Here is a 9,134-nt window from a genome sequence, read left to right as displayed (position 1 = left end):
GGTTTTAAGGAGCTTGCGAAAGGCAAGGAGGGTGGGGGCAACTCTGATATCTGGGGGGAGCTGGTTCCAGAGGGTCAGAGCCGCCACAGAGAAGGCTCTTCTCCTGGGTCCCGCCAAATGACATTGTTTAGTCGACGGGACCCGGAGAAGGCCAACTCTGTGGGACCTAACCGATCGCTGGGATTCGTGCGGCAGGAGGCGGTCCTGGAGATATTCTGGTCCGGTGCCATGAAGGGCTTTATAGGTCATAACCAACACTTTGAATTGTGACCGGAAACTGATCGGCAACCAATGCAGACTGTGGAGTGTTGGAGTAACATGGGCATGCCTTGGGAAGCCCATGATTGCTCTCGCAGCTGCATTCTGCACGATCTGAAGTTTCCGAACACTTTTCAAAGGTAGCCCCATGTAGAGAGCATTACAGTAGTCGAGCCTCGAGGTGATGAGGGCATGAGTGACTGTGAGCAGTGAGTCCCGGTCCAGATAGGGCCGCAACTGGTGCACCAGGCGAACCTGGGCAAACGCCCCCCTCGCCACAGCTGAAAGATGTTTCTCTAATGTGAGCTGTGGATCAAGGAGGACGCCCAGGTTGCGGACCCTCTCTGAGGGGGTCAGTAATCCCCCCTCAGGATTATGGACGGACAGATGGCATTGTCCTTGGGAGGCAGAACCCACAGCCACTCTGTCTTATCCGGGTTGAGCTTGAGTCTGTTGACACCCATCCAGACCCCAACAGCCTCCAGGCACCGGCACATCACTTCCACTGCTTCGTTGACTGGACATGGGGTGGTGGAGATGTATAACTGGGTATCATCCGCATACTGATGATACCTCACCCCATGCCCCTGGATGATCTCACCTAGCGGTTTCATGTAGATATTAAATAGAAGGGGGGAGAGGACCGACCCCTGAGGCACCCCACAAGGGAGTAACCTCGAGGTCGACCTCTGGCCCCCCACTAACACTGACTGCGACCGACCGGAGAGGTAGGAGGAGAACCACTGGAGAACAGTGCCTCCCACTCCCAACCCGAGTCTTCGGAGAGGGGCGGCATACAAATCCAAATAATAAATAAATAAATAAATAAAACCCCTCCAGTCGGCGCAGAAGGATACCATGGTCGATGGTATCAAAAGCCGCTGAGAGGTCAAGAAGCACCAGGACAGAAGACAAGCCCCTGTCCCGGGCCCGCCAGAGATCATCCATCAACACGACCAAAGCAGTTTCCGTGCTGTAGCCGGGCCTGAATCCAGACTGCTGGGGACCTAGATAATCGGCTTCTTCCAAGGACCGCTGGAGTTGGAGCGCCACCACCTTCTCGACAACCTTCCCCATAAAGGGAAGGTTGGAGACTGGACGGTAGTTATTAAGCACGGCTGGGTCCAGGGAAGGCTTCTTGAGGAGGGGGCGCACAAGTGCCTCCTTGTAGGGATCCGGGAAGGACCCCCTCCCCAAGGAAGCATTGACAATCTCCTGGACCCAGCTCCGTGTCACCTCCCTGCTGGCCGAAACCAGCCAGGAGGGACACGGATCCAGTAAACAGGTGGCGGAACTCACAGCTCCAATGGCCTTGTCCACTTCATCAGGTGTCACCAGATCAAACTCTTCCCAGACAGGTGGACAAGTACGTGCCCCAGTCACCTCGACTGACTCGTCAGTCAACTCTGTTTTCCAATTGGAGTCGAGGTCAGCCCGGATCCGAGCGATTTTATCAGCGAAAAAAGTGTTAAAATCCTCGGCACTACTCTGCAAGGGCTCCCCAACTCCCCCCTGGCTAAGAAGGGAGCGGGTCACCCTAAACAGAGCAGCCGGGCGGGATTCCGCTGATGCAATCAAGGCGGCATGATACGCGCATCTTGCCGCCTTGAGCGCCACTTTGTAAGTCTTAATGTGAGCTCTTACAAGTGTTCGATCGGATTCGGACCTACTCTTCCTACATCGCTTCTCTAGACGTCTCTTCTGGCATTTCAACTCCCGGAGCTCCTCATTGAACCATGGAGCTCTACGGGGTCTAGCGCCACGGAGAGGTGGCAACGGCACAATTCGGTCCAGAGCCTCTGCTGCAGCCTTGTTCCAGGCCTCAGCCAGGGACTCTGCCGAGCTGTGGACGAGTGTATCTGGAATAACCCGAAGCGCCGTCTGAAAACCTTCTGGATCCATCAGGCGCCTGGGGCGGAACAACCTAATCGGTTCCGCCTCCCTGCGGGGAAGGATTGCAGCCAGGAAGTCAAGCCGCAGTAAAAAATGGTCCCACCATGACAAAGGCAATGCTTCTAAGCCCCTTAGTCTCAGACCATTACTCAGTTGCTCAGAGAGGAATACCATGTCGGGTGCATGCCCTCCCTCGTGAGTCGGACCCTGTACTACTTGGGTCAGGTCCATGGCTGTCATGGTGGCCATGAACTCCTGTGCCAGTCCAGAGGTTTCGCCGAGTGACGGCAGATTGAAGTCCCCCAAGACAATAAGTCTGGGGAACTCCACCGCCAACCCGGCTACCTCCTCGAGTAGCACAGGCAGGGCCTGTGACACGCAGCTGAGAGGCAGGTACGTGAGAAACAGGCCCACCTGAACCCCTAAGTCGAACTTCACAAGGAGGGACTTGCAACCCGCAATCTTTGGAGCAATGAGTCTACGCAGGCCAAGGCTCTCCCTGGCTATAATAGCCACTCCTCCCCCCCTTCTCTGGGGTCGAGGCTGATGCCATATCTGAAACCCGGCTGGGCAAATTTCAGAGAGAGGAACTCCTCCCTCCGGGCCCAGCCAGGTTTCAGTTACACAAGCCAGGTCGGCCTCCTCATCCAGGATTAAATCCCGGATGAGGAGAGCTTTATTTACCACCGACCTGGCATTGAGTAGCAGCAGCTTGAGCCCAGGGCCAGAATTACACTCATCACCAGTACCCAAGGTTGGGTTCAGAGAGCCGGAACAAGGGATCGTTATTAAGCAACGATCCCTCATTCCCCTGGAACGGCTAGGGAAGAGGGAAAAGCCAGGCAAGGAATAATGGATGGAAGCTGACCAAGGAGAGATCCAACATGGAAATAAGGAGAAAATTTCTGATGGTGAGAGTGATCAACCAGGCACCTGCCCCCCCCTTCCCTCAGCAAGAAACATTCCAAAAGAACATAGCATAATGTGGCAGGCCAAAACCTCCAAGTATTCTGACTTTGGCCTGACACTGAAGCTTTCATGGGGATAATTTAACTTAATTATTTTCCTTTAGAAAGGAAAATTCAAAAGCAAGCCAAGAAAAAAACTTTACAAAAACATATTCTAATAAAAATATTTCTGATCAAATTGCACACAAGTACCCCTTGGATTATGAAAACAATCTGCAACCTGCTCTGCTAGCTTCCTCACTGTTATGCCGACGTGTCCCAACCGCCTGTAATTACAGGGTAATTAGTCCAGGAAGACACACACCACATAATAAAAGGAAAACCCAAAAGTTTTTATAAACAGAAAAACAGAAACAACTCCCTTTTTAAATGTCAAAGGGATTTTCTGGTACACACAAGGCACAGGTTAAATGCGATCCAATTGCTTACCCAATAACTGGGAAATTGAGTCCAATTCTAAAGTCCAGAGAGTCCACACACACAATCCTGAAGAGCAAAAACCACGATCTTGACGAAACAATGAATCAGATAAACTGCCATGAGGCTAAAACAACAGGCTGCACTTTTATCTGTAGCACTAATTACAGCAGCCCCACCCAACCACAGGTGGCCTCATTTTCTCTTGTAATAATCCTTCAGTTGTTGTCTCCTATGCATCACTCTACGCATGCGTGGATGTGTCATTAATTCTTGTTCAGAATCCAGGGATGATACAGATGACTGATCTCCTCCTGGGCTGTCTGCCAAACTCCCCTCTTCCCTGTCACTCACGCTTCCTTGGTCAGAGGAGATTTTGTCGGCAGATTCTACTGGGAGCAAAACAGGCCTGCGGCATGTGGATGCCTCCCCCACATCCACCTCCACATTGCTTGGGGCAGGAGCTGGGCCAGAGCTAACCACAACACTCACTGACTACTTTGGGGGAGCTAATGGGGGGGATGGTGGTCACAAATGGTGATCCCATGATTGCATCCATCATGCCAAGCACCCAAATTGGGATCATATGACAATGGGGGAACTACAACAGTCAGAACGTAGAGAACTAATCATATCACTTGTGGAGCACCATTGCCACTTTGAACAATCGATGAAAGGATGATCGGTAAATGACAAATACCAAGTAGCTCTAAAGCATGACAGTGACTATTGTTCACCAACAGAAATCCAGGCATTCCTCATATTCAGTGTGACTTAGGGGTTAAGTGAGGAGCTCCTTGTAACCTCCTGTATTCTTGCAATGAAGAAATGGAGAAGCTATGAGGAATTCACAAGACCTACCCAGCTTGCAGAACGCTTATTGATAGATAAACAGCTGCTGCTTGCAGTGTTCCCTCTAATTTTTTGGGGGGGCGGGGCGGAAAAGTATAGTGTCTGAGCGGCAGTCCCTTCGGGACTGGGCAGCACAGAAATAATAAATAAATAAATAAATAAATAAACAAACAAACAAACAAATAAAAAACCCACCCTGTTTTGCCTCAGAGAATTTCAAAATAAAATACTGTACTGTGTGTCTATAACAGTGAGCTGATAATAGTGCAACTCTATCAATATCAAAATGCCACTTAAATAGTTGAGCTAGTTTCAAACTAGATTTTGATTTTCTTTCTCTCTTCCTTACTCCCATTCTTTTTCTTTCTCTTTTCCTTCCTCTTTTTTCTATGTTTCTCGCTCTTCCTCTCTTCCTCTCTCTCTCCTTCCCTCTCACTCTTTCCCTCTCGGCTTCTGGGCAGGTTTGGAAAACTCTGAGTTGATGCTGATTTTTAAGTGAGCGATTGCTCACTGCTCAGCTTAGAGGGAACTATGGCTGCTGGGTGGGAGAGGCTACGGCCTGTGGCCAGAGAAGCATGGTGTGAGCCTGAAGGGGCCAGGGTGGCTGTTGCCAGAACAGGGCTCTGAGTGACTTACTGGATCAACTTGCAACTTTCGCTGCCAGCGAGAACAGCTGTAAATTGGCAGTCATGAGATTGAGAGGCACCATAAATGTCAAGTGGTTGCCAAATTGCAAAGACATGACTGCAGTAGTGCTGCAACAGCCAGAACTTCCATACCTGGCTGTTAAGTCCCTCTTATGCTGCACTACTATTACTACTAGTTTTTTCTCATCATTCCTATCACCCATTTCCTCCCACTTATGACTGTATGACTGTAACTTGTTGCTTGTATCCCTAAGATTTTTATTAATATTGTTTCCTCATTGCTTATTTGACCCCCATGACAATCACCAAGTGTTGTACCTCATGATTCTTGACAAATGTATCTTTTTCTTTCATGTACACTGAGAGCCTGTGCACCAAAGACAAATTCCTTGTGTGTCCAATCACACTTAGCCAATAAAGAATTCTATTCAGAGCTGCCATAATTTTGAACCGTTGACAAACTCATGGTCATTAACTGAAAACTGCATGTAAATTTACTTTAAAAAAAACGTTTTCACGCTTTTCTTATGAAAAGCACTCCTTAACTATGGTTGTACCATTTGTACATACAGACAAGGTAAGACGATATACAGTATGATGAGCAGAATCCGAGACCAAGCTACAAGAAATAAATTGGAATCACTCTATAATATGTAAATAGATATATTGCTCTTGGGTCAAGTGGACTATACAAGAAACACCCCCGATTTGGTGGTGGGGAATGTGTGTGTGTCTGGGTGGTGGGCACATTTCACTATGCACTGTTTTATGTTGTGTGTAAATAAATTTGTTAAAAATTAATTTAAAAAAATATTTTTAAAAAAACCATTTGTACATACAAGTCAATGAATACTTCAGCTTCAACTGCAACTATACACAAGCACACAATAGATTCAAAGTCAACGTAAACTGGTTGAAACTAGACTACAGAAAATGTGACTTCAGCAACAGAGTGATCAATGCCTGGAATGCCCTACTTGACTGTGGTTTCTTCCCCAAACCCCAAAAACCTGAACCTTAGACTGTCTACTGTCAACTTCACTCCATTTCTAAGAGGTCTATAAGGGGCATGCATAAGCGCACCATCGTGCTTACTGTCCCTGTCTTACTCTTGTCAGTACTGTGTACTTGACTAATTGGGTTTTCCAATATATAACTTAAGCCAGCAATGTATGGTTAAGAGAATTAGCCCAATGTTGCTTTAAGGGCTAGTGCTGCAATTAGCTATAAGAGGAAGCCAGATGCATCTCTCTCTCTCCCCATCTCTTACTGATTATTTTCTGCTAGTTACTCTGTGTAACTGCTGTAGAACTCCTTTGTGCTAAATGCTGGTTTAATGTAAATGTATTATGTAACTAAGCTTGAAGTTGGTTATATGTATTGAATAAGACTTACTTTGTATATGTATTTGTTATGCCGGGCTTCACCTTACGAGCCCCAATTAAGTCAGAAATGTAAATTCAAACACACACACTGTTATAAAGTAAACAGAAATGCAGTTTATCCAAAATAAAGCTGTGCACCCGCACTTTAAACTGAGCAAATTAGCTCACACACAGATAACAGTCCTTGAAAGCTGTGAGAGACAAAAACAGAGCAGATAAGAGTAGCTGTGAGAGCGTCACAACCAAACCTCTTCGAGTGAGTCCACAAGATTTACTTAGCTGTGAAATCCCAAAAAGTCTGTGAAAGTCCAGGAACAAAGCAAACACAAGGTATTCTTCTCCAAATGGATAAACTCCCACATGCGCTCTCTGCAATGCTGGTAATTTATCAGCAACCCAATTAGCCTAATTGCCTCAGCCACAGAGGTTCTCCCTTATCTCCAACGATACCTGCACAGTTGGTCCCTTCTAGCCATGAGCCTGTGCATTCTGGCATCTATCCACCGATCCTCCTCCTCCAAGTCCGATGACCCATTAAAGGGGTCATTAACTAATGGGCTGGCTGCATCCATCTCTCTATCTGATTCTTCTTCTTTCCCAGCGTCTGACCTTGGCAAGGAATCCTCATTCTCAGAAGCTGATGGCAGTAAGACAAGTCTCTGGGAACCTGAGGACTCTCCTAAACCAACATCCAAATTCTCCGTTGCAGGAGCTGGCCCAGAGTCAGATTTAGATTTAGATTAGATTTTAGATTTATTGGATTTATATGCCGCCCCTCTTCGCAAACTCGGGGCGGCTCACAACAAAGTAAAAACCATACATAATAGCAAATCCAATACCCACCAATCCAATTACAATTTTAAGCTAAAAAATTCATAAAAAACAACCCCAGAATATTAAAAAACAAGCACACAATCAATCTAACACCAAAACAATATGGACAAGGGGGAGATGTTTCAGTTCCCCCATGCCTGACGGCAGAGGTGGGTTTTAAGGAGTTTGCGAAAGGCAAGGAGGGTGGGGGCAATCCTAATCTCAGGGGGGAGCTGGTTCCAGAGGGTGGGAGCCACCACAGAGAAGGCTCTTCCCCTGGGTCCCGCCAGACGACATTGTTTAGTCGACGGGACCCGGAGAAGGCCAACTCTGTGGGACCGAACCGGTCGCTGGGATTCGTGCGGCAGAAGGCGGTCAACCACAACAATATTGAAAATATTGCTTACTGTAATATGTAAATGACTAGAACTGGAACTGGAACTGACTACACTATTTGTTTACTGTAAATAATATTTACACATTTATTATTTATTTATATTTGTCAAACAATTATAGGATGGTAATTTATATAAACATAACATTAGAAAAGTAATGATAAAAAGTAATGATAAATGACAATAGGACAGTAGGACAGGGACAGTAGGCACAATGGTGTGCTTATACATGTCCCTTACAGACCTCTTAGAAAGTGGGAGAGGTCAATTGTAGATAATCTAAGATTAAAGGTTTTGGGGTTAGAAGTAGAAACCACAAGTAGTGCATTCTAGGCATTGATTATTCTATTGCTGAAGTCCCATTTTTGCAGCCTAGTTTAGAGCAGTTTAAATCTATTACGTGCTTATGTGTTGTTGCAGTTGAAGGTGAAGTAGTTACTAACAGGAAGGATATTTTGGTATATGATTTTATGAATTATAGTTAAGTCAGAAGGAAGACAACATTCATTGTATGCGGTCTAGTTATTTGAAGTTCTGCTCATATCGGTGTGAATATTAGCTGGATATCTGTAACCTCCATGTTTGTGCTCTGTGCATACACTCAGTAACTCTACTGACTCCTTAAATATATAACAACTGTCCTATTGTCCTAATTTACCTGTACCTACTTTGCTTTTTTAATGTTTATATACCAATACCTGTTATCTTGTACATGTTTTGACAAAATAAATACAAATAAATAAATAAAATAAGTTAAAGAATAAAATAGAGACTTAAAAATAATCTAAAACACGGTTTTCTGAATTAAAGACGGGTGGCATTCCAATCATATTCCATCGTATTGTATCATTATTTAATATTGCTTTGCACCAAACCAGAAGTGCTCGCTCCTCGCTTACGTCAAGTTAATCAGAAGCAGGAACTTAAAACATGCTGAAGAAAACTGAGCATGCTCCGTAAGAGAAAAATTCCTGACTGTCAGCGTTAACTCGTTTTGAAGAACTCTATGATTCTCCAAGCGGCTCTAAGGCGCTTTTCATCAACGGCGCATGTGCACCAGCTCCTTTCGCCACTCCTTTCTCGGAAATCCGGTTCTGACGTCATTATTATTTAAGAAGACCAAGCGAGCCTGTCAGGTGTCAGCTGATAGCGTTGTGGGGCGGGGACTTTGTTGGTGTAAAGAGTGACAGGACATAGCCATCACCGCTACACTTCTGGTTCCTCAGCGCAGAACTTTGGAAAAAGACAGCTTTGCCGGATTTAAAATGTGCTGGTGGCTGCTGTTGAACAGAAATAAAGTGGATCGATTTAAATCACATCGGGCATTTATTATATGAATTCGATTTCTTGGATTTATATCAAGAGGTATACCAGTACACTTTAATAACTTGACGCTCCTTATTGTTAGTAGCTTTGCAGCGCGCCAAGGGACGTTTTTAATCCTGTGGCGAAGCTATCCTCGGAATTCCCACATTTCCTCAAAGAACAGAGGAAAGAAATCAGTTA

This window comes from Erythrolamprus reginae, chromosome 3 (genome assembly GCF_031021105.1).
Source record: "Erythrolamprus reginae isolate rEryReg1 chromosome 3, rEryReg1.hap1, whole genome shotgun sequence".
Classification (NCBI taxonomy): Eukaryota; Metazoa; Chordata; class Lepidosauria; order Squamata; family Dipsadidae; genus Erythrolamprus; species Erythrolamprus reginae.
The sequence above is the reverse complement of the archived record's forward strand: the minus strand, read 5'-3'. Positions refer to the sequence as shown.